This window comes from Schistocerca cancellata, unplaced genomic scaffold (assembly GCF_023864275.1).
Source record: "Schistocerca cancellata isolate TAMUIC-IGC-003103 unplaced genomic scaffold, iqSchCanc2.1 HiC_scaffold_422, whole genome shotgun sequence".
NCBI classification, from domain to species: Eukaryota; Metazoa; Arthropoda; class Insecta; order Orthoptera; family Acrididae; genus Schistocerca; species Schistocerca cancellata.
In genome coordinates, this window is record NW_026046439.1 from 208,561 (window position 1) to 235,543 (window position 26,983).

Sequence of the window (26,983 nt, forward strand, 5' to 3'; positions counted from 1 at the left end):
TTTTTTTCCATGCAGCAGATCCACACATGACGTGGCTCACTGGAGTAGTATGCGACATAGGATGGAAAATACAGTTCCCGCCCGGGATCGAACTGGGGGTCCTTCTGCGTGTGAAGCAGACGCGATAACCGCTACACTACTTTTTTTTGTATTTTTGAGCGCTCGGCCACGCTACGTGCGCTGCATTGGGCGCCAGTTTTCCCAGCATTTGTAGAAACAGTGCACGTCACAGCTTCCTGTTCTGCTGGCACTGGTTGCTCATCCATCGCACTTCAAACAACTGCCCTTTTCGACTGCAGAGAGCAGCGGACGTCCGCGCTCTGGGAGGCGACATTACATGTTGGTGATGAAGTGGTAGTACAAACTGCGGCCTGCGGAACACGAGTGAAAAATCAAGAGAGCACTGTAATTTCGAGTACTCGTGCACTATCTCTATAGCAACGGCAGCAAGGCAAAACTTTCAAAAGTGCCGTGACCAGGATTCGAACCTGGGTTATTGCGGCCACAACGCAATGTCCTAACCACTAGACGATCACGGCCACGGAGGCGCCCGCCAAAGCAGCTGGCGGGAATGCAAGTGGTGGTACACAGCAAAGCCCAGCCCACAGTGTCACGCCACAGCAGTGTCAGACACGTTCTCCATCACATGTATACAAACAAATGAACGCGCCTGCGCTGTCAGGACACTAACTACAGTGGTTAGCTGCATTCACCTCCGTGGCAATGTCTTGCAGTCCTCCAAGCCTCTTCGCTACAGGTACGTGGCTCGACAACAAGTGGACACACGCCGCATCTCTCTCGCCGTCGGGTGTTGCCGTGAATCATACTTAACGTAGCTTTCTGCACGCGTCAGCGTAGCGTCAGTCGAGCAAAGTCGACACAAGTCGCATAAGAGGAGCAACAAAAACGCGCATTTCCGGTACCGGGAATCGAACCCGGGCCTCCTGGGTGAGAGCCAGGTATCCTAGCCACTAGACCACACCGGATAACGACGGCAGTGCTCTTCCAGCGAACGCAGCAATCACGCACGGTTAACTGACGACAACTGTAAAAAAATCCACTCTCTCACGTTATAGAACGGCGTGCTCCGGACGCATTTCGTGGACACGAACGCCAGCAATGATGAGAGCAAAAGGCGCCTACAAATCCTGTCGTTGCACCACGCACTGTTCTACGGCAATTCACGAAGCAGAAGCTGTTTTCTTTGCAGGCAATGAGTGCAGCCGTCTTCGACACAGGAAACCATTACACGTTTGGCAGCTGTGGGATTGGAACCCACGCCTCCGAAGAGACTGGTGCCTGAAACCAGCGCCTTACACCGCTCGGCCACGCTACCTACACAACACGCGCGTCACAAGAGCTGCATCCTACCCCACGAGAACACACAGCAGCGGCACAAAAATGAGACGCAAAAACTGCCAACGGTGGGATTCGAACCCACGCCTCCGAAGAGACTGGTGCCTAAAACCAGCGCCTTAGACCGCTCGGCCACGTTACCGTTGGACCACGACCGGCAAAACGTTTCCTTTGTAGTACAAAGATCACTCCGAAATGTAAGTGTCTTGGCAATCGCTGTGCCGTGTATGTCCACTGCTCTCCCACTGGAAGCGTCTCTTTAGGCCATCCACAACAAGAAAATGCCGTGCCCGCCGTATGGGAGCGACGCCACTTGTCTGTAGCTGTCGTAGTTAAGGAGACAGCAGCTCCTGGATTCGAACCCACGCCTACGAAGAGACTGGTGCCTTAAACCAGTGCCTTAGAGCGCTTTTTTTCGTTGTTTTTTTTTCCATGCAGCAGATCCACACATGACGTGGCTCACTGGAGTAGTATGCGACATAGGATGGAAAATACAGTTCCCGCCCGGGATCGAACTGGGGGTCCTTCTGCGTGTGAAGCAGACGCGATAACCGCTACACTACTTTTTTTTTTATTTTTGAGTGCTCGGCCACGCTACGTGCGCTGCATTGGGCGCCAGTTTTCCCAGCATTTGTAGAAACAGTGCACGTCACAGCTTCCTGTTCTGCTGGCACTGGTTGCTCATCCATCGCACTTCAAACAACTGCCCTTTTCGACTGCAGAGAGCAGCGGACGTCCGCGCTCTGGGAGGCGACATTACATGTTGGTGATGAAGTGGTAGTACAAACTGCGGCCTGCGGAACACGAGTGAAAAATCAAGAGAGCACTGTAATTTCGAGTACTCGTGCACTATCTCTATAGCAACGGCAGCAAGGCAAAACTTTCAAAAGTGCCGTGACCAGGATTCGAACCTGGGTTATTGCGGCCACAACGCAATGTCCTAACCACTAGACGATCACGGCCACGGAGGCGCCCGCCAAAGCAGCTGGCGGGAATGCAAGTGGTGGTACACAGCAAAGCCCAGCCCACAGTGTCACGCCACAGCAGTGTCAGACACGTTCTCCATCACATGTATACAAACAAATGAACGCGCCTGCGCTGTCAGGACACTAACTACAGTGGTTAGCTGCATTCACCTCCGTGGCAATGTCTTGCAGTCCTCCAAGCCTCTTCGCTACAGGTACGTGGCTCGACAACAAGTGGACACACGCCGCATCTCTCTCGCCGTCGGGTGTTGCCGTGAATCATACTTAACGTAGCTTTCTGCACGCGTCAGCGTAGCGTCAGTCGAGCAAAGTCGAGACAAGTCGCATAAGAGGAGCAACAAAAACGCGCATTTCCGGTACCGGGAATCGAACCCGGGCCTCCTGGGTGAGAGCCAGGTATCCTAGCCACTAGACCACACCGGATAACGACGGCAGTGCTCTTCCAGCGAACGCAGCAATCACGCACGGTTAACTGACGACAACTGTAAAAAAATCCACTCTCTCACGTTATAGAACGGCGTGCTCCGGACGCATTTCGTGGACACGAACGCCAGCAATGATGAGAGCAAAAGGCGCCTACAAATCCTGTCGTTGCACCACGCACTGTTCTACGGCAATTCACGAAGCAGAAGCTGTTTTCTTTGCAGGCAATGAGTGCAGCCGTCTTCGACACAGGAAACCATTACACGTTTGGCAGCTGTGGGATTGGAACCCACGCCTCCGAAGAGACTGGTGCCTGAAACCAGCGCCTTACACCGCTCGGCCACGCTACCTACACAACACGCGCGTCACAAGAGCTGCATCCTACCCCACGAGAACACACAGCAGCGGCACAAAAATGAGACGCAAAAACTGCCAACGGTGGGATTCGAACCCACGCCTCCGAAGAGACTGGTGCCTAAAACCAGCGCCTTAGACCGCTCGGCCACGTTACCGTTGGACCACGACCGGCAAAACGTTTCCTTTGTAGTACAAAGATCACTCCGAAATGTAAGTGTCTTGGCAATCGCTGTGCCGTGTATGTCCACTGCTCTCCCACTGGAAGCGTCTCTTTAGGCCATCCACAACAAGAAAATGCCGTGCCCGCCGTATGGGAGCGACGCCACTTGTCTGTAGCTGTCGTAGTTAAGGAGACAGCAGCTCCTGGATTCGAACCCACGCCTACGAAGAGACTGGTGCCTTAAACCAGTGCCTTAGAGCGCTTTTTTTCGTTGTTTTTTTTTCCATGCAGCAGATCCACACATGACGTGGCTCACTGGAGTAGTATGCGACATAGGATGGAAAATACAGTTCCCGCCCGGGATCGAACTGGGGGTCCTTCTGCGTGTGAAGCAGACGCGATAACCGCTACACTACTTTTTTTTGTATTTTTGAGCGCTCGGCCACGCTACGTGCGCTGCATTGGGCGCCAGTTTTCCCAGCATTTGTAGAAACAGTGCACGTCACAGCTTCCTGTTCTGCTGGCACTGGTTGCTCATCCATCGCACTTCAAACAACTGCCCTTTTCGACTGCAGAGAGCAGCGGACGTCCGCGCTCTGGGAGGCGACATTACATGTTGGTGATGAAGTGGTAGTACAAACTGCGGCCTGCGGAACACGAGTGAAAAATCAAGAGAGCACTGTAATTTCGAGTACTCGTGCACTATCTCTATAGCAACGGCAGCAAGGCAAAACTTTCAAAAGTGCCGTGACCAGGATTCGAACCTGGGTTATTGCGGCCACAACGCAATGTCCTAACCACTAGACGATCACGGCCACGGAGGCGCCCGCCAAAGCAGCTGGCGGGAATGCAAGTGGTGGTACACAGCAAAGCCCAGCCCACAGTGTCACGCCACAGCAGTGTCAGACACGTTCTCCATCACATGTATACAAACAAATGAACGCGCCTGCGCTGTCAGGACACTAACTACAGTGGTTAGCTGCATTCACCTCCGTGGCAATGTCTTGCAGTCCTCCAAGCCTCTTCGCTACAGGTACGTGGCTCGACAACAAGTGGACACACGCCGCATCTCTCTCGCCGTCGGGTGTTGCCGTGAATCATACTTAACGTAGCTTTCTGCACGCGTCAGCGTAGCGTCAGTCGAGCAAAGTCGAGACAAGTCGCATAAGAGGAGCAACAAAAACGCGCATTTCCGGTACCGGGAATCGATTCCGGGCCTCCTGGGTGAGAGCCAGGTATCCTAGCCACTAGACCACACCGGATAACGACGGCAGTGCTCTTCCAGCGAACGCAGCAATCACGCACGGTTAACTGACGACAACTGTAAAAAAATCCACTCTCTCACGTTATAGAACGGCGTGCTCCGGACGCATTTCGTGGACACGAACGCCAGCAATGATGAGAGCAAAAGGCGCCTACAAATCCTGTCGTTGCACCACGCACTGTTCTACGGCAATTCACGAAGCAGAAGCTGTTTTCTTTGCAGGCAATGAGTGCAGCCGTCTTCGACACAGGAAACCATTACACGTTTGGCAGCTGTGGGATTGGAACCCACGCCTCCGAAGAGACTGGTGCCTGAAACCAGCGCCTTACACCGCTCGGCCACGCTACCTACACAACACGCGCGTCACAAGAGCTGCATCCTACCCCACGAGAACACACAGCAGCGGCACAAAAATGAGACGCAAAAACTGCCAACGGTGGGATTCGAACCCACGCCTCCGAAGAGACTGGTGCCTAAAACCAGCGCCTTAGACCGCTCGGCCACGTTACCGTTGGACCACGACCGGCAAAACGTTTCCTTTGTAGTACAAAGATCACTCCGAAATGTAAGTGTCTTGGCAATCGCTGTGCCGTGTATGTCCACTGCTCTCCCACTGGAAGCGTCTCTTTAGGCCATCCACAACAAGAAAATGCCGTGCCCGCCGTATGGGAGCGACGCCACTTGTCTGTAGCTGTCGTAGTTAAGGAGACAGCAGCTCCTGGATTCGAACCCACGCCTACGAAGAGACTGGTGCCTTAAACCAGTGCCTTAGAGCGCTTTTTTTCGTTGTTTTTTTTTCCATGCAGCAGATCCACACATGACGTGGCTCACTGGAGTAGTATGCGACATAGGATGGAAAATACAGTTCCCGCCCGGGATCGAACTGGGGGTCCTTCTGCGTGTGAAGCAGACGCGATAACCGCTACACTACTTTTTTTTGTATTTTTGAGCGCTCGGCCACGCTACGTGCGCTGCATTGGGCGCCAGTTTTCCCAGCATTTGTAGAAACAGTGCACGTCACAGCTTCCTGTTCTGCTGGCACTGGTTGCTCATCCATCGCACTTCAAACAACTGCCCTTTTCGACTGCAGAGAGCAGCGGACGTCCGCGCTCTGGGAGGCGACATTACATGTTGGTGATGAAGTGGTAGTACAAACTGCGGCCTGCGGAACACGAGTGAAAAATCAAGAGAGCACTGTAATTTCGAGTACTCGTGCACTATCTCTATAGCAACGGCAGCAAGGCAAAACTTTCAAAAGTGCCGTGACCAGGATTCGAACCTGGGTTATTGCGGCCACAACGCAATGTCCTAACCACTAGACGATCACGGCCACGGAGGCGCCCGCCAAAGCAGCTGGCGGGAATGCAAGTGGTGGTACACAGCAAAGCCCAGCCCACAGTGTCACGCCACAGCAGTGTCAGACACGTTCTCCATCACATGTATACAAACAAATGAACGCGCCTGCGCTGTCAGGACACTAACTACAGTGGTTAGCTGCATTCACCTCCGTGGCAATGTCTTGCAGTCCTCCAAGCCTCTTCGCTACAGGTACGTGGCTCGACAACAAGTGGACACACGCCGCATCTCTCTCGCCGTCGGGTGTTGCCGTGAATCATACTTAACGTAGCTTTCTGCACGCGTCAGCGTAGCGTCAGTCGAGCAAAGTCGAGACAAGTCGCATAAGAGGAGCAACAAAAACGCGCATTTCCGGTACCGGGAATCGAACCCGGGCCTCCTGGGTGAGAGCCAGGTATCCTAGCCACTAGACCACACCGGATAACGACGGCAGTGCTCTTCCAGCGAACGCAGCAATCACGCACGGTTAACTGACGACAACTGTAAAAAAATCCACTCTCTCACGTTATAGAACGGCGTGCTCCGGACGCATTTCGTGGACACGAACGCCAGCAATGATGAGAGCAAAAGGCGCCTACAAATCCTGTCGTTGCACCACGCACTGTTCTACGGCAATTCACGAAGCAGAAGCTGTTTTCTTTGCAGGCAATGAGTGCAGCCGTCTTCGACACAGGAAACCATTACACGTTTGGCAGCTGTGGGATTGGAACCCACGCCTCCGAAGAGACTGGTGCCTGAAACCAGCGCCTTACACCGCTCGGCCACGCTACCTACACAACACGCGCGTCACAAGAGCTGCATCCTACCCCACGAGAACACACAGCAGCGGCACAAAAATGAGACGCAAAAACTGCCAACGGTGGGATTCGAACCCACGCCTCCGAAGAGACTGGTGCCTAAAACCAGCGCCTTAGACCGCTCGGCCACGTTACCGTTGGACCACGACCGGCAAAACGTTTCCTTTGTAGTACAAAGATCACTCCGAAATGTAAGTGTCTTGGCAATCGCTGTGCCGTGTATGTCCACTGCTCTCCCACTGGAAGCGTCTCTTTAGGCCATCCACAACAAGAAAATGCCGTGCCCGCCGTATGGGAGCGACGCCACTTGTCTGTAGCTGTCGTAGTTAAGGAGACAGCAGCTCCTGGATTCGAACCCACGCCTACGAAGAGACTGGTGCCTTAAACCAGTGCCTTAGAGCGCTTTTTTTCGTTGTTTTTTTTTCCATGCAGCAGATCCACACATGACGTGGCTCACTGGAGTAGTATGCGACATAGGATGGAAAATACAGTTCCCGCCCGGGATCGAACTGGGGGTCCTTCTGCGTGTGAAGCAGACGCGATAACCGCTACACTACTTTTTTTTTTATTTTTGAGTGCTCGGCCACGCTACGTGCGCTGCATTGGGCGCCAGTTTTCCCAGCATTTGTAGAAACAGTGCACGTCACAGCTTCCTGTTCTGCTGGCACTGGTTGCTCATCCATCGCACTTCAAACAACTGCCCTTTTCGACTGCAGAGAGCAGCGGACGTCCGCGCTCTGGGAGGCGACATTACATGTTGGTGATGAAGTGGTAGTACAAACTGCGGCCTGCGGAACACGAGTGAAAAATCAAGAGAGCACTGTAATTTCGAGTACTCGTGCACTATCTCTATAGCAACGGCAGCAAGGCAAAACTTTCAAAAGTGCCGTGACCAGGATTCGAACCTGGGTTATTGCGGCCACAACGCAATGTCCTAACCACTAGACGATCACGGCCACGGAGGCGCCCGCCAAAGCAGCTGGCGGGAATGCAAGTGGTGGTACACAGCAAAGCCCAGCCCACAGTGTCACGCCACAGCAGTGTCAGACACGTTCTCCATCACATGTATACAAACAAATGAACGCGCCTGCGCTGTCAGGACACTAACTACAGTGGTTAGCTGCATTCACCTCCGTGGCAATGTCTTGCAGTCCTCCAAGCCTCTTCGCTACAGGTACGTGGCTCGACAACAAGTGGACACACGCCGCATCTCTCTCGCCGTCGGGTGTTGCCGTGAATCATACTTAACGTAGCTTTCTGCACGCGTCAGCGTAGCGTCAGTCGAGCAAAGTCGACACAAGTCGCATAAGAGGAGCAACAAAAACGCGCATTTCCGGTACCGGGAATCGAACCCGGGCCTCCTGGGTAAGAGCCAGGTATCCTAGCCACTAGACCACACCGGATAACGACGGCAGTGCTCTTCCAGCGAACGCAGCAATCACGCACGGTTAACTGACGACAACTGTAAAAAAATCCACTCTCTCACGTTATAGAACGGCGTGCTCCGGACGCATTTCGTGGACACGAACGCCAGCAATGATGAGAGCAAAAGGCGCCTACAAATCCTGTCGTTGCACCACGCACTGTTCTACGGCAATTCACGAAGCAGAAGCTGTTTTCTTTGCAGGCAATGAGTGCAGCCGTCTTCGACACAGGAAACCATTACACGTTTGGCAGCTGTGGGATTGGAACCCACGCCTCCGAAGAGACTGGTGCCTGAAACCAGCGCCTTACACCGCTCGGCCACGCTACCTACACAACACGCGCGTCACAAGAGCTGCATCCTACCCCACGAGAACACACAGCAGCGGCACAAAAATGAGACGCAAAAACTGCCAACGGTGGGATTCGAACCCACGCCTCCGAAGAGACTGGTGCCTAAAACCAGCGCCTTAGACGGCTCGGCCACGTTACCGTTGGACCACGACCGGCAAAACGTTTCCTTTGTAGTACAAAGATCACTCCGAAATGTAAGTGTCTTGGCAATCGCTGTGCCGTGTATGTCCACTGCTCTCCCACTGGAAGCGTCTCTTTAGGCCATCCACAACAAGAAAATGCCGTGCCCGCCGTATGGGAGCGACGCCACTTGTCTGTAGCTGTCGTAGTTAAGGAGACAGCAGCTCCTGGATTCGAACCCACGCCTACGAAGAGACTGGTGCCTTAAACCAGTGCCTTAGAGCGCTTTTTTTCGTTGTTTTTTTTCCATGCAGCAGATCCACACATGACGTGGCTCACTGGAGTAGTATGCGACATAGGATGGAAAATACAGTTCCCGCCCGGGATCGAACTGGGGGTCCTTCTGCGTGTGAAGCAGACGCGATAACCGCTACACTACTTTTTTTTTATTTTTGAGCGCTCGGCCACGCTACGTGCGCTGCATTGGGCGCCAGTTTTCCCAGCATTTGTAGAAACAGTGCACGTCACAGCTTCCTGTTCTGCTGGCACTGGTTGCTCATCCATCGCACTTCAAACAACTGCCCTTTTCGACTGCAGAGAGCAGCGGACGTCCGCGCTCTGGGAGGCGACATTACATGTTGGTGATGAAGTGGTAGTACAAACTGCGGCCTGCGGAACACGAGTGAAAAATCAAGAGAGCACTGTAATTTCGAGTACTCGTGCACTATCTCTATAGCAACGGCAGCAAGGCAAAACTTTCAAAAGTGCCGTGACCAGGATTCGAACCTGGGTTATTGCGGCCACAACGCAATGTCCTAACCACTAGACGATCACGGCCACGGAGGCGCCCGCCAAAGCAGCTGGCGGGAATGCAAGTGGTGGTACACAGCAAAGCCCAGCCCACAGTGTCACGCCACAGCAGTGTCAGACACGTTCTCCATCACATGTATACAAACAAATGAACGCGCCTGCGCTGTCAGGACACTAACTACAGTGGTTAGCTGCATTCACCTCCGTGGCAATGTCTTGCAGTCCTCCAAGCCTCTTCGCTACAGGTACGTGGCTCGACAACAAGTGGACACACGCCGCATCTCTCTCGCCGTCGGGTGTTGCCGTGAATCATACTTAACGTAGCTTTCTGCACGCGTCAGCGTAGCGTCAGTCGAGCAAAGTCGACACAAGTCGCATAAGAGGAGCAACAAAAACGCGCATTTCCGGTACCGGGAATCGAACCCGGGCCTCCTGGGTGAGAGCCAGGTATCCTAGCCACTAGACCACACCGGATAACGACGGCAGTGCTCTTCCAGCGAACGCAGCAATCACGCACGGTTAACTGACGACAACTGTAAAAAAATCCACTCTCTCACGTTATAGAACGGCGTGCTCCGGACGCATTTCGTGGACACGAACGCCAGCAATGATGAGAGCAAAAGGCGCCTACAAATCCTGTCGTTGCACCACGCACTGTTCTACGGCAATTCACGAAGCAGAAGCTGTTTTCTTTGCAGGCAATGAGTGCAGCCGTCTTCGACACAGGAAACCATTACACGTTTGGCAGCTGTGGGATTGGAACCCACGCCTCCGAAGAGACTGGTGCCTGAAACCAGCGCCTTACACCGCTCGGCCACGCTACCTACACAACACGCGCGTCACAAGAGCTGCATCCTACCCCACGAGAACACACAGCAGCGGCACAAAAATGAGACGCAAAAACTGCCAACGGTGGGATTCGAACCCACGCCTCCGAAGAGACTGGTGCCTAAAACCAGCGCCTTAGACCGCTCGGCCACGTTACCGTTGGACCACGACCGGCAAAACGTTTCCTTTGTAGTACAAAGATCACTCCGAAATGTAAGTGTCTTGGCAATCGCTGTGCCGTGTATGTCCACTGCTCTCCCACTGGAAGCGTCTCTTTAGGCCATCCACAACAAGAAAATGCCGTGCCCGCCGTATGGGAGCGACGCCACTTGTCTGTAGCTGTCGTAGTTAAGGAGACAGCAGCTCCTGGATTCGAACCCACGCCTACGAAGAGACTGGTGCCTTAAACCAGTGCCTTAGAGCGCTTTTTTTCGTTGTTTTTTTTTCCATGCAGCAGATCCACACATGACGTGGCTCACTGGAGTAGTATGCGACATAGGATGGAAAATACAGTTCCCGCCCGGGATCGAACTGGGGGTCCTTCTGCGTGTGAAGCAGACGCGATAACCGCTACACTACTTTTTTTTTATTTTTGAGCGCTCGGCCACGCTACGTGCGCTGCATTGGGCGCCAGTTTTCCCAGCATTTGTAGAAACAGTGCACGTCACAGCTTCCTGTTCTGCTGGCACTGGTTGCTCATCCATCGCACTTCAAACAACTGCCCTTTTCGACTGCAGAGAGCAGCGGACGTCCGCGCTCTGGGAGGCGACATTACATGTTGGTGATGAAGTGGTAGTACAAACTGCGGCCTGCGGAACACGAGTGAAAAATCAAGAGAGCACTGTAATTTCGAGTACTCGTGCACTATCTCTATAGCAACGGCAGCAAGGCAAAACTTTCAAAAGTGCCGTGACCAGGATTCGAACCTGGGTTATTGCGGCCACAACGCAATGTCCTAACCACTAGACGATCACGGCCACGGAGGCGCCCGCCAAAGCAGCTGGCGGGAATGCAAGTGGTGGTACACAGCAAAGCCCAGCCCACAGTGTCACGCCACAGCAGTGTCAGACACGTTCTCCATCACATGTATACAAACAAATGAACGCGCCTGCGCTGTCAGGACACTAACTACAGTGGTTAGCTGCATTCACCTCCGTGGCAATGTCTTGCAGTCCTCCAAGCCTCTTCGCTACAGGTACGTGGCTCGACAACAAGTGGACACACGCCGCATCTCTCTCGCCGTCGGGTGTTGCCGTGAATCATACTTAACGTAGCTTTCTGCACGCGTCAGCGTAGCGTCAGTCGAGCAAAGTCGAGACAAGTCGCATAAGAGGAGCAACAAAAACGCGCATTTCCGGTACCGGGAATCGAACCCGGGCCTCCTGGGTGAGAGCCAGGTATCCTAGCCACTAGACCACACCGGATAACGACGGCAGTGCTCTTCCAGCGAACGCAGCAATCACGCACGGTTAACTGACGACAACTGTAAAAAAATCCACTCTCTCACGTTATAGAACGGCGTGCTCCGGACGCATTTCGTGGACACGAACGCCAGCAATGATGAGAGCAAAAGGCGCCTACAAATCCTGTCGTTGCACCACGCACTGTTCTACGGCAATTCACGAAGCAGAAGCTGTTTTCTTTGCAGGCAATGAGTGCAGCCGTCTTCGACACAGGAAACCATTACACGTTTGGCAGCTGTGGGATTGGAACCCACGCCTCCGAAGAGACTGGTGCCTGAAACCAGCGCCTTACACCGCTCGGCCACGCTACCTACACAACACGCGCGTCACAAGAGCTGCATCCTACCCCACGAGAACACACAGCAGCGGCACAAAAATGAGACGCAAAAACTGTCAACGGTGGGATTCGAACCCACGCCTCCGAAGAGACTGGTGCCTAAAACCAGCGCCTTAGACCGCTCGGCCACGTTACCGTTGACCACAACCGGCAAAACGTTTCCTTTGTAGTACAAAGATCACTCCGAAATGTAAGTGTCTTGGCAATCGCTGTGCCGTGTATGTCCACTGCTCTCCCACTGGAAGCGTCTCTTTAGGCCATCCACAACAAGAAAATGCCGTGCCCGCCGTATGGCAGCGACGCCACTTGTCTGTAGCTGTCGTAGTTAAGGAGACAGCAGCTCCTGGATTCGAACCCACGCCTACGAAGAGACTGGTGCCTTAAACCAGTGCCTTAGAGCGCTTTTTTTCGTTGTTTTTTTTCCATGCAGCAGATCCACACATGACGTGGCTCACTGGAGTAGTATGCGACATAGGATGGAAAATACAGTTCCCGCCCGGGATCGAACTGGGGGTCCTTCTGCGTGTGAAGCAGACGCGATAACCGCTACACTACTTTTTTTTTATTTTTGAGCGCTCGGCCACGCTACGTGCGCTGCATTGGGCGCCAGTTTTCCCAGCATTTGTAGAAACAGTGCACGTCACAGCTTCCTGTTCTGCTGGCACTGGTTGCTCATCCATCGCACTTCAAACAACTGCCCTTTTCGACTGCAGAGAGCAGCGGACGTCCGCGCTCTGGGAGGCGACATTACATGTTGGTGATGAAGTGGTAGTACAAACTGCGGCCTGCGGAACACGAGTGAAAAATCAAGAGAGCACTGTAATTTCGAGTACTCGTGCACTATCTCTATAGCAACGGCAGCAAGGCAAAACTTTCAAAAGTGCCGTGACCAGGATTCGAACCTGGGTTATTGCGGCCACAACGCAATGTCCTAACCACTAGACGATCACGGCCACGGAGGCGCCCGCCAAAGCAGCTGGCGGGAATGCAAGTGGTGGTACACAGCAAAGCCCAGCCCACAGTGTCACGCCACAGCAGTGTCAGACACGTTCTCCATCACATGTATACAAACAAATGAACGCGCCTGCGCTGTCAGGACACTAACTACAGTGGTTAGCTGCATTCACCTCCGTGGCAATGTCTTGCAGTCCTCCAAGCCTCTTCGCTACAGGTACGTGGCTCGACAACAAGTGGACACACGCCGCATCTCTCTCGCCGTCGGGTGTTGCCGTGAATCATACTTAACGTAGCTTTCTGAACGCGTCAGCGTAGCGTCAGTCGAGCAAAGTCGAGACAAGTCGCATAAGAGGAGCAACAAAAACGCGCATTTCCGGTACCGGGAATCGAACCCGGGCCTCCTGGGTGAGAGCCAGGTATCCTAGCCACTAGACCACACCGGATAACGACGGCAGTGCTCTTCCAGCGAACGCAGCAATCACGCACGGTTAACTGACGACAACTGTAAAAAAATCCACTCTCTCACGTTATAGAACGGCGTGCTCCGGACGCATTTCGTGGACACGAACGCCAGCAATGATGAGAGCAAAAGGCGCCTACAAATCCTGTCGTTGCACCACGCACTGTTCTACGGCAATTCACGAAGCAGAAGCTGTTTTCTTTGCAGGCAATGAGTGCAGCCGTCTTCGACACAGGAAACCATTACACGTTTGGCAGCTGTGGGATTGGAACCCACGCCTCCGAAGAGACTGGTGCCTGAAACCAGCGCCTTACACCGCTCGGCCACGCTACCTACACAACACGCGCGTCACAAGAGCTGCATCCTACCCCACGAGAACACACAGCAGCGGCACAAAAATGAGACGCAAAAACTGTCAACGGTGGGATTCGAACCCACGCCTCCGAAGAGACTGGTGCCTAAAACCAGCGCCTTAGACCGCTCGGCCACGTTACCGTTGACCACAACCGGCAAAACGTTTCCTTTGTAGTACAAAGATCACTCCGAAATGTAAGTGTCTTGGCAATCGCTGTGCCGTGTATGTCCACTGCTCTCCCACTGGAAGCGTCTCTTTAGGCCATCCACAACAAGAAAATGCCGTGCCCGCCGTATGGCAGCGACGCCACTTGTCTGTAGCTGTCGTAGTTAAGGAGACAGCAGCTCCTGGATTCGAACCCACGCCTACGAAGAGACTGGTGCCTTAAACCAGTGCCTTAGAGCGCTTTTTTTCGTTGTTTTTTTTCCATGCAGCAGATCCACACATGACGTGGCTCACTGGAGTAGTATGCGACATAGGATGGAAAATACAGTTCCCGCCCGGGATCGAACTGGGGGTCCTTCTGCGTGTGAAGCAGACGCGATAACCGCTACACTACTTTTTTTTTATTTTTGAGCGCTCGGCCACGCTACGTGCGCTGCATTGGGCGCCAGTTTTCCCAGCATTTGTAGAAACAGTGCACGTCACAGCTTCCTGTTCTGCTGGCACTGGTTGCTCATCCATCGCACTTCAAACAACTGCCCTTTTCGACTGCAGAGAGCAGCGGACGTCCGCGCTCTGGGAGGCGACATTACATGTTGGTGATGAAGTGGTAGTACAAACTGCGGCCTGCGGAACACGAGTGAAAAATCAAGAGAGCACTGTAATTTCGAGTACTCGTGCACTATCTCTATAGCAACGGCAGCAAGGCAAAACTTTCAAAAGTGCCGTGACCAGGATTCGAACCTGGGTTATTGCGGCCACAACGCAATGTCCTAACCACTAGACGATCACGGCCACGGAGGCGCCCGCCAAAGCAGCTGGCGGGAATGCAAGTGGTGGTACACAGCAAAGCCCAGCCCACAGTGTCACGCCACAGCAGTGTCAGACACGTTCTCCATCACATGTATACAAACAAATGAACGCGCCTGCGCTGTCAGGACACTAACTACAGTGGTTAGCTGCATTCACCTCCGTGGCAATGTCTTGCAGTCCTCCAAGCCTCTTCGCTACAGGTACGTGGCTCGACAACAAGTGGACACACGCCGCATCTCTCTCGCCGTCGGGTGTTGCCGTGAATCATACTTAACGTAGCTTTCTGAACGCGTCAGCGTAGCGTCAGTCGAGCAAAGTCGAGACAAGTCGCATAAGAGGAGCAACAAAAACGCGCATTTCCGGTACCGGGAATCGAACCCGGGCCTCCTGGGTGAGAGCCAGGTATCCTAGCCACTAGACCACACCGGATAACGACGGCAGTGCTCTTCCAGCGAACGCAGCAATCACGCACGGTTAACTGACGACAACTGTAAAAAAATCCACTCTCTCACGTTATAGAACGGCGTGCTCCGGACGCATTTCGTGGACACGAACGCCAGCAATGATGAGAGCAAAAGGCGCCTACAAATCCTGTCGTTGCACCACGCACTGTTCTACGGCAATTCACGAAGCAGAAGCTGTTTTCTTTGCAGGCAATGAGTGCAGCCGTCTTCGACACAGGAAACCATTACACGTTTGGCAGCTGTGGGATTGGAACCCACGCCTCCGAAGAGACTGGTGCCTGAAACCAGCGCCTTACACCGCTCGGCCACGCTACCTACACAACACGCGCGTCACAAGAGCTGCATCCTACCCCACGAGAACACACAGCAGCGGCACAAAAATGAGACGCAAAAACTGTCAACGGTGGGATTCGAACCCACGCCTCCGAAGAGACTGGTGCCTAAAACCAGCGCCTTAGACCGCTCGGCCACGTTACCGTTGACCACAACCGGCAAAACGTTTCCTTTGTAGTACAAAGATCACTCCGAAATGTAAGTGTCTTGGCAATCGCTGTGCCGTGTATGTCCACTGCTCTCCCACTGGAAGCGTCTCTTTAGGCCATCCACAACAAGAAAATGCCGTGCCCGCCGTATGGCAGCGACGCCACTTGTCTGTAGCTGTCGTAGTTAAGGAGACAGCAGCTCCTGGATTCGAACCCACGCCTACGAAGAGACTGGTGCCTTAAACCAGTGCCTTAGAGCGCTTTTTTTCGTTGTTTTTTTTCCATGCAGCAGATCCACACATGACGTGGCTCACTGGAGTAGTATGCGACATAGGATGGAAAATACAGTTCCCGCCCGGGATCGAACTGGGGGTCCTTCTGCGTGTGAAGCAGACGCGATAACCGCTACACTACTTTTTTTTTTATTTTTGAGCGCTCGGCCACGCTACGTGCGCTGCATTGGGCGCCAGTTTTCCCAGCATTTGTAGAAACAGTGCACGTCACAGCTTCCTGTTCTGCTGGCACTGGTTGCTCATCCATCACACTTCAAACAACTGCCCTTTTCGACTGCAGAGAGCAGCGGACGTCCGCGCTCTGGGAGGCGACATTACATGTTGGTGATGAAGTGGTAGTACAAACTGCGGCCTGCGGAACACGAGTGAAAAATCAAGAGAGCACTGTAATTTCGAGTACTCGTGCACTATCTCTATAGCAACGGCAGCAAGGCAAAACTTTCAAAAGTGCCGTGACCAGGATTCGAACCTGGGTTATTGCGGCCACAACGCAATGTCCTAACCACTAGACGATCACGGCCACGGAGGCGCCCGCCAAAGCAGCTGGCGGGAATGCAAGTGGTGGTACACAGCAAAGCCCAGCCCACAGTGTCACGCCACAGCAGTGTCAGACACGTTCTCCATCACATGTATACAAACAAATGAACGCGCCTGCGCTGTCAGGACACTAACTACAGTGGTTAGCTGCATTCACCTCCGTGGCAATGTCTTGCAGTCCTCCAAGCCTCTTCGCTACAGGTACGTGGCTCGACAACAAGTGGACACACGCCGCATCTCTCTCGCCGTCGGGTGTTGCCGTGAATCATACTTAACGTAGCTTTCTGCACGCGTCAGCGTAGCGTCAGTCGAGCAAAGTCGAGACAAGTCGCATAAGAGGAGCAACAAAAACGCGCATTTCCGGTACCGGGAATCGAACCCGGGCCTCCTGGGTGAGAGCCAGGTATCCTAGCCACTAGACCACACCGGATAACGACGGCAGCGCTCTTCCAGCGAACGCAGCAATCACGCACGGTTAACTGACGACAACTGTAAAAAAATCCACTCTCTCACGTTATAGAACGGCGTGCTCCGGACGCATTTCGTGGACACGAACGCCAGCAATGATGAGAGCAAAAGGCGCCTACAAATCCTGTCGTTGCACCACGCACTGTTCTACGGCAATTCACGAAGCAGAAGCTGTTTTCTTTGCAGGCAATGAGTGCAGCCGTCTTCGACACAGGAAACCATTACACGTTTGGCAGCTGTGGGATTGGAACCCACGCCTCCGAAGAGACTGGTGCCTGAAACCAGCGCCTTACACCGCTCGGCCACGCTACCTACACAACACGCGCGTGACAAGAGCTGCATCCTACCCCACGAGAACACACAGCAGCGGCACAAAAATGAGACGCAAAAACTGCCAACGGTGGGATTCGAACCCACGCCTCCGAAGAGACTGGTGCCTAAAACCAGCGCCTTAGACCGCTCGGCCACGTTACCGTTGGACCACGACCCGCAAAACGTTTCCTTTGTAGTACAAAGATCACTCCGAAATGTAAGTGTCTTGGCAATCGCTGTGCCGTGTATGTCCACTGCTCTCCCACTGGAAGCGTCTCTTTAGGCCATCCACAACAAGAAAATGCCGTGCCCGCCGTATGGGAGCGACGCCACTTGTCTGTAGCTGTCGTAGTTAAGGAGACAGCAGCTCCTGGATTCGAACCCACGCCTACGAAGAGACTGGTGCCTTAAACCAGTGCCTTAGAGCGCTTTTTTTCGTTGTTTTTTTTCCATGCAGCAGATCCACACATGACGTGGCTCACTGGAGTAGTATGCGACATAGGATGGAAAATACAGTTCCCGCCCGGGATCGAACTGGGGGTCCTTCTGCGTGTGAAGCAGACGCGATAACCGCTACACTACTTTTTTTTTATTTTTGAGCGCTCGGCCACGCTACGTGCGCTGCATTGGGCGCCAGTTTTCCCAGCATTTGTAGAAACAGTGCACGTCACAGCTTCCTGTTCTGCTGGCACTGGTTGCTCATCCATCGCACTTCAAACAACTGCCCTTTTCGACTGCAGAGAGCAGCGGACGTCCGCGCTCTGGGAGGCGACATTACATGTTGGTGATGAAGTGGTAGTACAAACTGCGGCCTGCGGAACACGAGTGAAAAATCAAGAGAGCACTGTAATTTCGAGTACTCGTGCACTATCTCTATAGCAACGGCAGCAAGGCAAAACTTTCAAAAGTGCCGTGACCAGGATTCGAACCTGGGTTATTGCGGCCACAACGCAATGTCCTAACCACTAGACGATCACGGCCACGGAGGCGCCCGCCAAAGCAGCTGGCGGGAATGCAAGTGGTGGTACACAGCAAAGCCCAGCCCACAGTGTCACGCCACAGCAGTGTCAGACACGTTCTCCATCACATGTATACAAACAAATGAACGCGCCTGCGCTGTCAGGACACTAACTACAGTGGTTAGCTGCATTCACCTCCGTGGCAATGTCTTGCAGTCCTCCAAGCCTCTTCGCTACAGGTACGTGGCTCGACAACAAGTGGACACACGCCGCATCTCTCTCGCCGTCGGGTGTTGCCGTGAATCATACTTAACGTAGCTTTCTGCACGCGTCAGCGTAGCGTCAGTCGAGCAAAGTCGACACAAGTCGCATAAGAGGAGCAACAAAAACGCGCATTTCCGGTACCGGGAATCGAACCCGGGCCTCCTGGGTGAGAGCCAGGTATCCTAGCCACTAGACCACACCGGATAACGACGGCAGTGCTCTTCCAGCGAACGCAGCAATCACGCACGGTTAACTGACGACAACTGTAAAAAAATCCACTCTCTCACGTTATAGAACGGCGTGCTCCGGACGCATTTCGTGGACACGAACGCCAGCAATGATGAGAGCAAAAGGCGCCTACAAATCCTGTCGTTGCACCACGCACTGTTCTACGGCAATTCACGAAGCAGAAGCTGTTTTCTTTGCAGGCAATGAGTGCAGCCGTCTTCGACACAGGAAACCATTACACGTTTGGCAGCTGTGGGATTGGAACCCACGCCTCCGAAGAGACTGGTGCCTGAAACCAGCGCCTTACACCGCTCGGCCACGCTACCTACACAACACGCGCGTCACAAGAGCTGCATCCTACCCCACGAGAACACACAGCAGCGGCACAAAAATGAGACGCAAAAACTGTCAACGGTGGGATTCGAACCCACGCCTCCGAAGAGACTGGTGCCTAAAACCAGCGCCTTAGACCGCTCGGCCACGTTACCGTTGACCACAACCGGCAAAACGTTTCCTTTGTAGTACAAAGATCACTCCGAAATGTAAGTGTCTTGGCAATCGCTGTGCCGTGTATGTCCACTGCTCTCCCACTGGAAGCGTCTCTTTAGGCCATCCACAACAAGAAAATGCCGTGCCCGCCGTATGGCAGCGACGCCACTTGTCTGTAGCTGTCGTAGTTAAGGAGACAGCAGCTCCTGGATTCGAACCCACGCCTACGAAGAGACTGGTGCCTTAAACCAGTGCCTTAGAGCGCTTTTTTTCGTTGTTTTTTTTCCATGCAGCAGATCCACACATGACGTGGCTCACTGGAGTAGTATGCGACATAGGATGGAAAATACAGTTCCCGCCCGGGATCGAACTGGGGGTCCTTCTGCGTGTGAAGCAGACGCGATAACCGCTACACTACTTTTTTTTTATTTTTGAGCGCTCGGCCACGCTACGTGCGCTGCATTGGGCGCCAGTTTTCCCAGCATTTGTAGAAACAGTGCACGTCACAGCTTCCTGTTCTGCTGGCACTGGTTGCTCATCCATCGCACTTCAAACAACTGCCCTTTTCGACTGCAGAGAGCAGCGGACGTCCGCGCTCTGGGAGGCGACATTACATGTTGGTGATGAAGTGGTAGTACAAACTGCGGCCTGCGGAACACGAGTGAAAAATCAAGAGAGCACTGTAATTTCGAGTACTCGTGCACTATCTCTATAGCAACGGCAGCAAGGCAAAACTTTCAAAAGTGCCGTGACCAGGATTCGAACCTGGGTTATTGCGGCCACAACGCAATGTCCTAACCACTAGACGATCACGGCCACGGAGGCGCCCGCCAAAGCAGCTGGCGGGAATGCAAGTGGTGGTACACAGCAAAGCCCAGCCCACAGTGTCACGCCACAGCAGTGTCAGACACGTTCTCCATCACATGTATACAAACAAATGAACGCGCCTGCGCTGTCAGGACACTAACTACAGTGGTTAGCTGCATTCACCTCCGTGGCAATGTCTTGCAGTCCTCCAAGCCTCTTCGCTACAGGTACGTGGCTCGACAACAAGTGGACACACGCCGCATCTCTCTCGCCGTCGGGTGTTGCCGTGAATCATACTTAACGTAGCTTTCTGAACGCGTCAGCGTAGCGTCAGTCGAGCAAAGTCGAGACAAGTCGCATAAGAGGAGCAACAAAAACGCGCATTTCCGGTACCGGGAATCGAACCCGGGCCTCCTGGGTGAGAGCCAGGTATCCTAGCCACTAGACCACACCGGATAACGACGGCAGTGCTCTTCCAGCGAACGCAGCAATCACGCACGGTTAACTGACGACAACTGTAAAAAAATCCACTCTCTCACGTTATAGAACGGCGTGCTCCGGACGCATTTCGTGGACACGAACGCCAGCAATGATGAGAGCAAAAGGCGCCTACAAATCCTGTCGTTGCACCACGCACTGTTCTACGGCAATTCACGAAGCAGAAGCTGTTTTCTTTGCAGGCAATGAGTGCAGCCGTCTTCGACACAGGAAACCATTACACGTTTGGCAGCTGTGGGATTGGAACCCACGCCTCCGAAGAGACTGGTGCCTGAAACCAGCGCCTTACACCGCTCGGCCACGCTACCTACACAACACGCGCGTCACAAGAGCTGCACCCTACCCCACGAGAACACACAGCAGCGGCACAAAAATGAGACGCAAAAACTGTCAACGGTGGGATTCGAACCCACGCCTCCGAAGAGACTGGTGCCTAAAACCAGCGCCTTAGACCGCTCGGCCACGTTACCGTTGACCACAACCGGCAAAACGTTTCCTTTGTAGTACAAAGATCACTCCGAAATGTAAGTGTCTTGGCAATCGCTGTGCCGTGTATGTCCACTGCTCTCCCACTGGAAGCGTCTCTTTAGGCCATCCACAACAAGAAAATGCCGTGCCCGCCGTATGGCAGCGACGCCACTTGTCTGTAGCTGTCGTAGTTAAGGAGACAGCAGCTCCTGGATTCGAACCCACGCCTACGAAGAGACTGGTGCCTTAAACCAGTGCCTTAGAGCGCTTTTTTTCGTTGTTTTTTTTCCATGCAGCAGATCCACACATGACGTGGCTCACTGGAGTAGTATGCGACATAGGATGGAAAATACAGTTCCCGCCCGGGATCGAACTGGGGGTCCTTCTGCGTGTGAAGCAGACGCGATAACCGCTACACTACTTTTTTTTTTATTTTTGAGCGCTCGGCCACGCTACGTGCGCTGCATTGGGCGCCAGTTTTCCCAGCATTTGTAGAAACAGTGCACGTCACAGCTTCCTGTTCTGCTGGCACTGGTTGCTCATCCATCACACTTCAAACAACTGCCCTTTTCGACTGCAGAGAGCAGCGGACGTCCGCGCTCTGGGAGGCGACATTACATGTTGGTGATGAAGTGGTAGTACAAACTGCGGCCTGCGGAACACGAGTGAAAAATCAAGAGAGCACTGTAATTTCGAGTACTCGTGCACTATCTCTATAGCAACGGCAGCAAGGCAAAACTTTCAAAAGTGCCGTGACCAGGATTCGAACCTGGGTTATTGCGGCCACAACGCAATGTCCTAACCACTAGACGATCACGGCCACGGAGGCGCCCGCCAAAGCAGCTGGCGGGAATGCAAGTGGTGGTACACAGCAAAGCCCAGCCCACAGTGTCACGCCACAGCAGTGTCAGACACGTTCTCCATCACATGTATACAAACAAATGAACGCGCCTGCGCTGTCAGGACACTAACTACAGTGGTTAGCTGCATTCACCTCCGTGGCAATGTCTTGCAGTCCTCCAAGCCTCTTCGCTACAGGTACGTGGCTCGACAACAAGTGGACACACGCCGCATCTCTCTCGCCGTCGGGTGTTGCCGTGAATCATACTTAACGTAGCTTTCTGCACGCGTCAGCGTAGCGTCAGTCGAGCAAAGTCGAGACAAGTCGCATAAGAGGAGCAACAAAAACGCGCATTTCCGGTACCGGGAATCGAACCCGGGCCTCCTGGGTGAGAGCCAGGTATCCTAGCCACTAGACCACACCGGATAACGACGGCAGTGCTCTTCCAGCGAACGCAGCAATCACGCACGGTTAACTGACGACAACTGTAAAAAAATCCACTCTCTCACGTTATAGAACGGCGTGCTCCGGACGCATTTCGTGGACACGAACGCCAGCAATGATGAGAGCAAAAGGCGCCTACAAATCCTGTCGTTGCACCACGCACTGTTCTACGGCAATTCACGAAGCAGAAGCTGTTTTCTTTGCAGGCAATGAGTGCAGCCGTCTTCGACACAGGAAACCATTACACGTTTGGCAGCTGTGGGATTGGAACCCACGCCTCCGAAGAGACTGGTGCCTGAAACCAGCGCCTTACACCGCTCGGCCACGCTACCTACACAACACGCGCGTCACAAGAGCTGCATCCTACCCCACGAGAACACACAGCAGCGGCACAAAAATGAGACGCAAAAACTGCCAACGGTGGGATTCGAACCCACGCCTCCGAAGAGACTGGTGCCTAAAACCAGCGCCTTAGACCGCTCGGCCACGTTACCGTTGGACCACGACCCGCAAAACGTTTCCTTTGTAGTACAAAGATCACTCCGAAATGTAAGTGTCTTGGCAATCGCTGTGCCGTGTATGTCCACTGCTCTCCCACTGGAAGCGTCTCTTTAGGCCATCCACAACAAGAAAATGCCGTGCCCGCCGTATGGCAGCGACGCCACTTGTCTGTAGCTGTCGTAGTTAAGGAGACAGCAGCTCCTGGATTCGAACCCACGCCTACGAAGAGACTGGTGCCTTAAACCAGTGCCTTAGAGCGCTTTTTTTCGTTGTTTTTTTTCCATGCAGCAGATCCACACATGACGTGGCTCACTGGAGTAGTATGCGACATAGGATGGAAAATACAGTTCCCGCCCGGGATCGAACTGGGGGTCCTTCTGCGTGTGAAGCAGACGCGATAACCGCTACACTACTTTTTTTTTATTTTTGAGCGCTCGGCCACGCTACGTGCGCTGCATTGGGCGCCAGTTTTCCCAGCATTTGTAGAAACAGTGCACGTCACAGCTTCCTGTTCTGCTGGCACTGGTTGCTCATCCATCGCACTTCAAACAACTGCCCTTTTCGACTGCAGAGAGCAGCGGACGTCCGCGCTCTGGGAGGCGACATTACATGTTGGTGATGAAGTGGTAGTACAAACTGCGGCCTGCGGAACACGAGTGAAAAATCAAGAGAGCACTGTAATTTCGAGTACTCGTGCACTATCTCTATAGCAACGGCAGCAAGGCAAAACTTTCAAAAGTGCCGTGACCAGGATTCGAACCTGGGTTATTGCGGCCACAACGCAATGTCCTAACCACTAGACGATCACGGCCACGGAGGCGCCCGCCAAAGCAGCTGGCGGGAATGCAAGTGGTGGTACACAGCAAAGCCCAGCCCACAGTGTCACGCCACAGCAGTGTCAGACACGTTCTCCATCACATGTATACAAACAAATGAACGCGCCTGCGCTGTCAGGACACTAACTACAGTGGTTAGCTGCATTCACCTCCGTGGCAATGTCTTGCAGTCCTCCAAGCCTCTTCGCTACAGGTACGTGGCTCGACAACAAGTGGACACACGCCGCATCTCTCTCGCCGTCGGGTGTTGCCGTGAATCATACTTAACGTAGCTTTCTGCACGCGTCAGCGTAGCGTCAGTCGAGCAAAGTCGACACAAGTCGCATAAGAGGAGCAACAAAAACGCGCATTTCCGGTACCGGGAATCGAACCCGGGCCTCCTGGGTGAGAGCCAGGTATCCTAGCCACTAGACCACACCGGATAACGACGGCAGTGCTCTTCCAGCGAACGCAGCAATCACGCACGGTTAACTGACGACAACTGTAAAAAAATCCACTCTCTCACGTTATAGAACGGCGTGCTCCGGACGCATTTCGTGGACACGAACGCCAGCAATGATGAGAGCAAAAGGCGCCTACAAATCCTGTCGTTGCACCACGCACTGTTCTACGGCAATTCACGAAGCAGAAGCTGTTTTCTTTGCAGGCAATGAGTGCAGCCGTCTTCGACACAGGAAACCATTACACGTTTGGCAGCTGTGGGATTGGAACCCACGCCTCCGAAGAGACTGGTGCCTGAAACCAGCGCCTTACACCGCTCGGCCACGCTACCTACACAACACGCGCGTCACAAGAGCTGCATCCTACCCCACGAGAACACACAGCAGCGGCACAAAAATGAGACGCAAAAACTGGCAACGGTGGGATTCGAACCCACGCCTCCGAAGAGACTGGTGCCTAAAACCAGCGCCTTAGACCGCTCGGCCACGTTACCGTTGGACCACGACCCGCAAAACGTTTCCTTTGTAGTACAAAGATCACTCCGAAATGTAAGTGTCTTGGCAATCGCTGTGCCGTGTATGTCCACTGCTCTCCCACTGGAAGCGTCTCTTTAGGCCATCCACAACAAGAAAATGCCGTGCCCGCCGTATGGGAGCGACGCCACTTGTCTGTAGCTGTCGTAGTTAAGGAGACAGCAGCTCCTGGATTCGAACCCACGCCTACGAAGAGACTGGTGCCTTAAACCAGTGCCTTAGAGCGCTTTTTTTCGTTGTTTTTTTTCCATGCAGCAGATCCACACATGACGTGGCTCACTGGAGTAGTATGCGACATAGGATGGAAAATACAGTTCCCGCCCGGGATCGAACTGGGGGTCCTTCTGCGTGTGAAGCAGACGCGATAACCGCTACACTACTTTTTTTTTATTTTTGAGCGCTCGGCCACGCTACGTGCGCTGCATTGGGCGCCAGTTTTCCCAGCATTTGTAGAAACAGTGCACGTCACAGCTTCCTGTTCTGCTGGCACTGGTTGCTCATCCATCGCACTTCAAACAACTGCCCTTTTCGACTGCAGAGAGCAGCGGACGTCCGCGCTCTGGGAGGCGACATTACATGTTGGTGATGAAGTGGTAGTACAAACTGCGGCCTGCGGAACACGAGTGAAAAATCAAGAGAGCACTGTAATTTCGAGTACTCGTGCACTATCTCTATAGCAACGGCAGCAAGGCAAAACTTTCAAAAGTGCCGTGACCAGGATTCGAACCTGGGTTATTGCGGCCACAACGCAATGTCCTAACCACTAGACGATCACGGCCACGGAGGCGCCCGCCAAAGCAGCTGGCGGGAATGCAAGTGGTGGTACACAGCAAAGCCCAGCCCACAGTGTCACGCCACAGCAGTGTCAGACACGTTCTCCATCACATGTATACAAACAAATGAACGCGCCTGCGCTGTCAGGACACTAACTACAGTGGTTAGCTGCATTCACCTCCGTGGCAATGTCTTGCAGTCCTCCAAGCCTCTTCGCTACAGGTACGTGGCTCGACAACAAGTGGACACACGCCGCATCTCTCTCGCCGTCGGGTGTTGCCGTGAATCATACTTAACGTAGCTTTCTGCACGCGTCAGCGTAGCGTCAGTCGAGCAAAGTCGAGACAAGTCGCATAAGAGGAGCAACAAAAACGCGCATTTCCGGTACCGGGAATCGAACCCGGGCCTCCTGGGTGAGAGCCAGGTATCCTAGCCACTAGACCACACCGGATAACGACGGCAGTGCTCTTCCAGCGAACGCAGCAATCACGCACGGTTAACTGACGACAACTGTAAAAAAATCCACTCTCTCACGTTATAGAACGGCGTGCTCCGGACGCATTTCGTGGACACGAACGCCAGCAATGATGAGAGCAAAAGGCGCCTACAAATCCTGTCGTTGCACCACGCACTGTTCTACGGCAATTCACGAAGCAGAAGCTGTTTTCTTTGCAGGCAATGAGTGCAGCCGTCTTCGACACAGGAAACCATTACACGTTTGGCAGCTGTGGGATTGGAACCCACGCCTCCGAAGAGACTGGTGCCTGAAACCAGCGCCTTACACCGCTCGGCCACGCTACCTACACAACACGCGCGTCACAAGAGCTGCATCCTACCCCACGAGAACACACAGCAGCGGCACAAAAATGAGACGCAAAAACTGTCAACGGTGGGATTCGAACCCACGCCTCCGAAGAGACTGGTGCCTAAAACCAGCGCCTTAGACCGCTCGGCCACGTTACCGTTGACCACAACCGGCAAAACGTTTCCTTTGTAGTACAAAGATCACTCCGAAATGTAAGTGTCTTGGCAATCGCTGTGCCGTGTATGTCCACTGCTCTCCCACTGGAAGCGTCTCTTTAGGCCATCCACAACAAGAAAATGCCGTGCCCGCCGTATGGCAGCGACGCCACTTGTCTGTAGCTGTCGTAGTTAAGGAGACAGCAGCTCCTGGATTCGAACCCACGCCTACGAAGAGACTGGTGCCTTAAACCAGTGCCTTAGAGCGCTTTTTTTCGTTGTTTTTTTTCCATGCAGCAGATCCACACATGACGTGGCTCACTGGAGTAGTATGCGACATAGGATGGAAAATACAGTTCCCGCCCGGGATCGAACTGGGGGTCCTTCTGCGTGTGAAGCAGACGCGATAACCGCTACACTACTTTTTTTTTTATTTTTGAGCGCTCGGCCACGCTACGTGCGCTGCATTGGGCGCCAGTTTTCCCAGCATTTGTAGAAACAGTGCACGTCACAGCTTCCTGTTCTGCTGGCACTGGTTGCTCATCCATCGCACTTCAAACAACTGCCCTTTTCGACTGCAGAGAGCAGCGGACGTCCGCGCTCT

General features: G+C 53.5%; 60 non-coding genes across 60 annotated transcripts; all 60 read right to left on the bottom strand.

The window, feature by feature from the left end:
• Positions 1-467: 467 nt before the first annotated feature.
• Trnah-gug (transfer RNA histidin (anticodon GUG)) lies at positions 468-539 on the bottom strand. The gene has a single exon. It is a non-coding gene; the product is annotated as a tRNA-His (tRNA).
• A 375-nt stretch (positions 540-914) lies between these two features.
• Positions 915-986, bottom strand: Trnae-cuc (transfer RNA glutamic acid (anticodon CUC)). Its single transcript has one exon. It is a non-coding gene; the product is annotated as a tRNA-Glu (tRNA).
• A 268-nt stretch (positions 987-1,254) lies between these two features.
• On the bottom strand, positions 1,255-1,336 carry Trnal-cag (transfer RNA leucine (anticodon CAG)). The gene has a single exon. It is a non-coding gene; the product is annotated as a tRNA-Leu (tRNA).
• Positions 1,337-1,416: 80 nt separating this feature from the next.
• Trnal-uag (transfer RNA leucine (anticodon UAG)) lies at positions 1,417-1,498 on the bottom strand. Its single transcript has one exon. It is a non-coding gene; the product is annotated as a tRNA-Leu (tRNA).
• A 748-nt stretch (positions 1,499-2,246) lies between these two features.
• Positions 2,247-2,318, bottom strand: Trnah-gug (transfer RNA histidin (anticodon GUG)). Its single transcript has one exon. It is a non-coding gene; the product is annotated as a tRNA-His (tRNA).
• Positions 2,319-2,693: 375 nt separating this feature from the next.
• Trnae-cuc (transfer RNA glutamic acid (anticodon CUC)) lies at positions 2,694-2,765 on the bottom strand. Its single transcript has one exon. It is a non-coding gene; the product is annotated as a tRNA-Glu (tRNA).
• A 268-nt stretch (positions 2,766-3,033) lies between these two features.
• Positions 3,034-3,115, bottom strand: Trnal-cag (transfer RNA leucine (anticodon CAG)). Its single transcript has one exon. It is a non-coding gene; the product is annotated as a tRNA-Leu (tRNA).
• Positions 3,116-3,195: 80 nt separating this feature from the next.
• On the bottom strand, positions 3,196-3,277 carry Trnal-uag (transfer RNA leucine (anticodon UAG)). The gene has a single exon. It is a non-coding gene; the product is annotated as a tRNA-Leu (tRNA).
• A 748-nt stretch (positions 3,278-4,025) lies between these two features.
• Positions 4,026-4,097, bottom strand: Trnah-gug (transfer RNA histidin (anticodon GUG)). Its single transcript has one exon. It is a non-coding gene; the product is annotated as a tRNA-His (tRNA).
• A 375-nt stretch (positions 4,098-4,472) lies between these two features.
• Positions 4,473-4,544, bottom strand: Trnae-cuc (transfer RNA glutamic acid (anticodon CUC)). The gene has a single exon. It is a non-coding gene; the product is annotated as a tRNA-Glu (tRNA).
• Positions 4,545-4,812: 268 nt separating this feature from the next.
• On the bottom strand, positions 4,813-4,894 carry Trnal-cag (transfer RNA leucine (anticodon CAG)). The gene has a single exon. It is a non-coding gene; the product is annotated as a tRNA-Leu (tRNA).
• Positions 4,895-4,974: 80 nt separating this feature from the next.
• Positions 4,975-5,056, bottom strand: Trnal-uag (transfer RNA leucine (anticodon UAG)). Its single transcript has one exon. It is a non-coding gene; the product is annotated as a tRNA-Leu (tRNA).
• Positions 5,057-5,804: 748 nt separating this feature from the next.
• On the bottom strand, positions 5,805-5,876 carry Trnah-gug (transfer RNA histidin (anticodon GUG)). Its single transcript has one exon. It is a non-coding gene; the product is annotated as a tRNA-His (tRNA).
• Positions 5,877-6,251: 375 nt separating this feature from the next.
• Trnae-cuc (transfer RNA glutamic acid (anticodon CUC)) lies at positions 6,252-6,323 on the bottom strand. Its single transcript has one exon. It is a non-coding gene; the product is annotated as a tRNA-Glu (tRNA).
• Positions 6,324-6,591: 268 nt separating this feature from the next.
• On the bottom strand, positions 6,592-6,673 carry Trnal-cag (transfer RNA leucine (anticodon CAG)). The gene has a single exon. It is a non-coding gene; the product is annotated as a tRNA-Leu (tRNA).
• Positions 6,674-6,753: 80 nt separating this feature from the next.
• Trnal-uag (transfer RNA leucine (anticodon UAG)) lies at positions 6,754-6,835 on the bottom strand. Its single transcript has one exon. It is a non-coding gene; the product is annotated as a tRNA-Leu (tRNA).
• Positions 6,836-7,583: 748 nt separating this feature from the next.
• Trnah-gug (transfer RNA histidin (anticodon GUG)) lies at positions 7,584-7,655 on the bottom strand. The gene has a single exon. It is a non-coding gene; the product is annotated as a tRNA-His (tRNA).
• A 375-nt stretch (positions 7,656-8,030) lies between these two features.
• Trnak-cuu (transfer RNA lysine (anticodon CUU)) lies at positions 8,031-8,102 on the bottom strand. The gene has a single exon. It is a non-coding gene; the product is annotated as a tRNA-Lys (tRNA).
• A 268-nt stretch (positions 8,103-8,370) lies between these two features.
• Positions 8,371-8,452, bottom strand: Trnal-cag (transfer RNA leucine (anticodon CAG)). The gene has a single exon. It is a non-coding gene; the product is annotated as a tRNA-Leu (tRNA).
• An 80-nt stretch (positions 8,453-8,532) lies between these two features.
• Trnal-uag (transfer RNA leucine (anticodon UAG)) lies at positions 8,533-8,614 on the bottom strand. The gene has a single exon. It is a non-coding gene; the product is annotated as a tRNA-Leu (tRNA).
• A 746-nt stretch (positions 8,615-9,360) lies between these two features.
• On the bottom strand, positions 9,361-9,432 carry Trnah-gug (transfer RNA histidin (anticodon GUG)). Its single transcript has one exon. It is a non-coding gene; the product is annotated as a tRNA-His (tRNA).
• A 375-nt stretch (positions 9,433-9,807) lies between these two features.
• Positions 9,808-9,879, bottom strand: Trnae-cuc (transfer RNA glutamic acid (anticodon CUC)). The gene has a single exon. It is a non-coding gene; the product is annotated as a tRNA-Glu (tRNA).
• Positions 9,880-10,147: 268 nt separating this feature from the next.
• Trnal-cag (transfer RNA leucine (anticodon CAG)) lies at positions 10,148-10,229 on the bottom strand. Its single transcript has one exon. It is a non-coding gene; the product is annotated as a tRNA-Leu (tRNA).
• Positions 10,230-10,309: 80 nt separating this feature from the next.
• Trnal-uag (transfer RNA leucine (anticodon UAG)) lies at positions 10,310-10,391 on the bottom strand. The gene has a single exon. It is a non-coding gene; the product is annotated as a tRNA-Leu (tRNA).
• A 747-nt stretch (positions 10,392-11,138) lies between these two features.
• Trnah-gug (transfer RNA histidin (anticodon GUG)) lies at positions 11,139-11,210 on the bottom strand. Its single transcript has one exon. It is a non-coding gene; the product is annotated as a tRNA-His (tRNA).
• A 375-nt stretch (positions 11,211-11,585) lies between these two features.
• Positions 11,586-11,657, bottom strand: Trnae-cuc (transfer RNA glutamic acid (anticodon CUC)). Its single transcript has one exon. It is a non-coding gene; the product is annotated as a tRNA-Glu (tRNA).
• Positions 11,658-11,925: 268 nt separating this feature from the next.
• Trnal-cag (transfer RNA leucine (anticodon CAG)) lies at positions 11,926-12,007 on the bottom strand. The gene has a single exon. It is a non-coding gene; the product is annotated as a tRNA-Leu (tRNA).
• An 80-nt stretch (positions 12,008-12,087) lies between these two features.
• On the bottom strand, positions 12,088-12,175 carry Trnal-uag (transfer RNA leucine (anticodon UAG)). The gene has a single exon. It is a non-coding gene; the product is annotated as a tRNA-Leu (tRNA).
• Positions 12,176-12,914: 739 nt separating this feature from the next.
• On the bottom strand, positions 12,915-12,986 carry Trnah-gug (transfer RNA histidin (anticodon GUG)). The gene has a single exon. It is a non-coding gene; the product is annotated as a tRNA-His (tRNA).
• Positions 12,987-13,361: 375 nt separating this feature from the next.
• Trnae-cuc (transfer RNA glutamic acid (anticodon CUC)) lies at positions 13,362-13,433 on the bottom strand. Its single transcript has one exon. It is a non-coding gene; the product is annotated as a tRNA-Glu (tRNA).
• Positions 13,434-13,701: 268 nt separating this feature from the next.
• Positions 13,702-13,783, bottom strand: Trnal-cag (transfer RNA leucine (anticodon CAG)). Its single transcript has one exon. It is a non-coding gene; the product is annotated as a tRNA-Leu (tRNA).
• An 80-nt stretch (positions 13,784-13,863) lies between these two features.
• On the bottom strand, positions 13,864-13,951 carry Trnal-uag (transfer RNA leucine (anticodon UAG)). The gene has a single exon. It is a non-coding gene; the product is annotated as a tRNA-Leu (tRNA).
• A 739-nt stretch (positions 13,952-14,690) lies between these two features.
• On the bottom strand, positions 14,691-14,762 carry Trnah-gug (transfer RNA histidin (anticodon GUG)). Its single transcript has one exon. It is a non-coding gene; the product is annotated as a tRNA-His (tRNA).
• A 375-nt stretch (positions 14,763-15,137) lies between these two features.
• On the bottom strand, positions 15,138-15,209 carry Trnae-cuc (transfer RNA glutamic acid (anticodon CUC)). The gene has a single exon. It is a non-coding gene; the product is annotated as a tRNA-Glu (tRNA).
• A 268-nt stretch (positions 15,210-15,477) lies between these two features.
• On the bottom strand, positions 15,478-15,559 carry Trnal-cag (transfer RNA leucine (anticodon CAG)). Its single transcript has one exon. It is a non-coding gene; the product is annotated as a tRNA-Leu (tRNA).
• Positions 15,560-15,639: 80 nt separating this feature from the next.
• Trnal-uag (transfer RNA leucine (anticodon UAG)) lies at positions 15,640-15,727 on the bottom strand. Its single transcript has one exon. It is a non-coding gene; the product is annotated as a tRNA-Leu (tRNA).
• Positions 15,728-16,467: 740 nt separating this feature from the next.
• Positions 16,468-16,539, bottom strand: Trnah-gug (transfer RNA histidin (anticodon GUG)). The gene has a single exon. It is a non-coding gene; the product is annotated as a tRNA-His (tRNA).
• A 375-nt stretch (positions 16,540-16,914) lies between these two features.
• Positions 16,915-16,986, bottom strand: Trnae-cuc (transfer RNA glutamic acid (anticodon CUC)). Its single transcript has one exon. It is a non-coding gene; the product is annotated as a tRNA-Glu (tRNA).
• A 268-nt stretch (positions 16,987-17,254) lies between these two features.
• Positions 17,255-17,336, bottom strand: Trnal-cag (transfer RNA leucine (anticodon CAG)). Its single transcript has one exon. It is a non-coding gene; the product is annotated as a tRNA-Leu (tRNA).
• An 80-nt stretch (positions 17,337-17,416) lies between these two features.
• Trnal-uag (transfer RNA leucine (anticodon UAG)) lies at positions 17,417-17,498 on the bottom strand. Its single transcript has one exon. It is a non-coding gene; the product is annotated as a tRNA-Leu (tRNA).
• A 746-nt stretch (positions 17,499-18,244) lies between these two features.
• On the bottom strand, positions 18,245-18,316 carry Trnah-gug (transfer RNA histidin (anticodon GUG)). The gene has a single exon. It is a non-coding gene; the product is annotated as a tRNA-His (tRNA).
• A 375-nt stretch (positions 18,317-18,691) lies between these two features.
• Positions 18,692-18,763, bottom strand: Trnae-cuc (transfer RNA glutamic acid (anticodon CUC)). Its single transcript has one exon. It is a non-coding gene; the product is annotated as a tRNA-Glu (tRNA).
• A 268-nt stretch (positions 18,764-19,031) lies between these two features.
• Trnal-cag (transfer RNA leucine (anticodon CAG)) lies at positions 19,032-19,113 on the bottom strand. Its single transcript has one exon. It is a non-coding gene; the product is annotated as a tRNA-Leu (tRNA).
• An 80-nt stretch (positions 19,114-19,193) lies between these two features.
• On the bottom strand, positions 19,194-19,281 carry Trnal-uag (transfer RNA leucine (anticodon UAG)). Its single transcript has one exon. It is a non-coding gene; the product is annotated as a tRNA-Leu (tRNA).
• A 739-nt stretch (positions 19,282-20,020) lies between these two features.
• Positions 20,021-20,092, bottom strand: Trnah-gug (transfer RNA histidin (anticodon GUG)). Its single transcript has one exon. It is a non-coding gene; the product is annotated as a tRNA-His (tRNA).
• A 375-nt stretch (positions 20,093-20,467) lies between these two features.
• On the bottom strand, positions 20,468-20,539 carry Trnae-cuc (transfer RNA glutamic acid (anticodon CUC)). Its single transcript has one exon. It is a non-coding gene; the product is annotated as a tRNA-Glu (tRNA).
• Positions 20,540-20,807: 268 nt separating this feature from the next.
• Positions 20,808-20,889, bottom strand: Trnal-cag (transfer RNA leucine (anticodon CAG)). The gene has a single exon. It is a non-coding gene; the product is annotated as a tRNA-Leu (tRNA).
• An 80-nt stretch (positions 20,890-20,969) lies between these two features.
• Positions 20,970-21,057, bottom strand: Trnal-uag (transfer RNA leucine (anticodon UAG)). The gene has a single exon. It is a non-coding gene; the product is annotated as a tRNA-Leu (tRNA).
• Positions 21,058-21,797: 740 nt separating this feature from the next.
• Trnah-gug (transfer RNA histidin (anticodon GUG)) lies at positions 21,798-21,869 on the bottom strand. The gene has a single exon. It is a non-coding gene; the product is annotated as a tRNA-His (tRNA).
• A 375-nt stretch (positions 21,870-22,244) lies between these two features.
• On the bottom strand, positions 22,245-22,316 carry Trnae-cuc (transfer RNA glutamic acid (anticodon CUC)). The gene has a single exon. It is a non-coding gene; the product is annotated as a tRNA-Glu (tRNA).
• Positions 22,317-22,584: 268 nt separating this feature from the next.
• Positions 22,585-22,666, bottom strand: Trnal-cag (transfer RNA leucine (anticodon CAG)). The gene has a single exon. It is a non-coding gene; the product is annotated as a tRNA-Leu (tRNA).
• An 80-nt stretch (positions 22,667-22,746) lies between these two features.
• Trnal-uag (transfer RNA leucine (anticodon UAG)) lies at positions 22,747-22,828 on the bottom strand. The gene has a single exon. It is a non-coding gene; the product is annotated as a tRNA-Leu (tRNA).
• A 746-nt stretch (positions 22,829-23,574) lies between these two features.
• On the bottom strand, positions 23,575-23,646 carry Trnah-gug (transfer RNA histidin (anticodon GUG)). Its single transcript has one exon. It is a non-coding gene; the product is annotated as a tRNA-His (tRNA).
• Positions 23,647-24,021: 375 nt separating this feature from the next.
• On the bottom strand, positions 24,022-24,093 carry Trnae-cuc (transfer RNA glutamic acid (anticodon CUC)). The gene has a single exon. It is a non-coding gene; the product is annotated as a tRNA-Glu (tRNA).
• A 268-nt stretch (positions 24,094-24,361) lies between these two features.
• On the bottom strand, positions 24,362-24,443 carry Trnal-cag (transfer RNA leucine (anticodon CAG)). Its single transcript has one exon. It is a non-coding gene; the product is annotated as a tRNA-Leu (tRNA).
• An 80-nt stretch (positions 24,444-24,523) lies between these two features.
• Positions 24,524-24,605, bottom strand: Trnal-uag (transfer RNA leucine (anticodon UAG)). Its single transcript has one exon. It is a non-coding gene; the product is annotated as a tRNA-Leu (tRNA).
• Positions 24,606-25,351: 746 nt separating this feature from the next.
• Positions 25,352-25,423, bottom strand: Trnah-gug (transfer RNA histidin (anticodon GUG)). The gene has a single exon. It is a non-coding gene; the product is annotated as a tRNA-His (tRNA).
• A 375-nt stretch (positions 25,424-25,798) lies between these two features.
• Positions 25,799-25,870, bottom strand: Trnae-cuc (transfer RNA glutamic acid (anticodon CUC)). The gene has a single exon. It is a non-coding gene; the product is annotated as a tRNA-Glu (tRNA).
• A 268-nt stretch (positions 25,871-26,138) lies between these two features.
• Trnal-cag (transfer RNA leucine (anticodon CAG)) lies at positions 26,139-26,220 on the bottom strand. Its single transcript has one exon. It is a non-coding gene; the product is annotated as a tRNA-Leu (tRNA).
• An 80-nt stretch (positions 26,221-26,300) lies between these two features.
• Positions 26,301-26,388, bottom strand: Trnal-uag (transfer RNA leucine (anticodon UAG)). Its single transcript has one exon. It is a non-coding gene; the product is annotated as a tRNA-Leu (tRNA).
• Between the last annotated feature and the right edge of the window lie 595 nt (positions 26,389-26,983).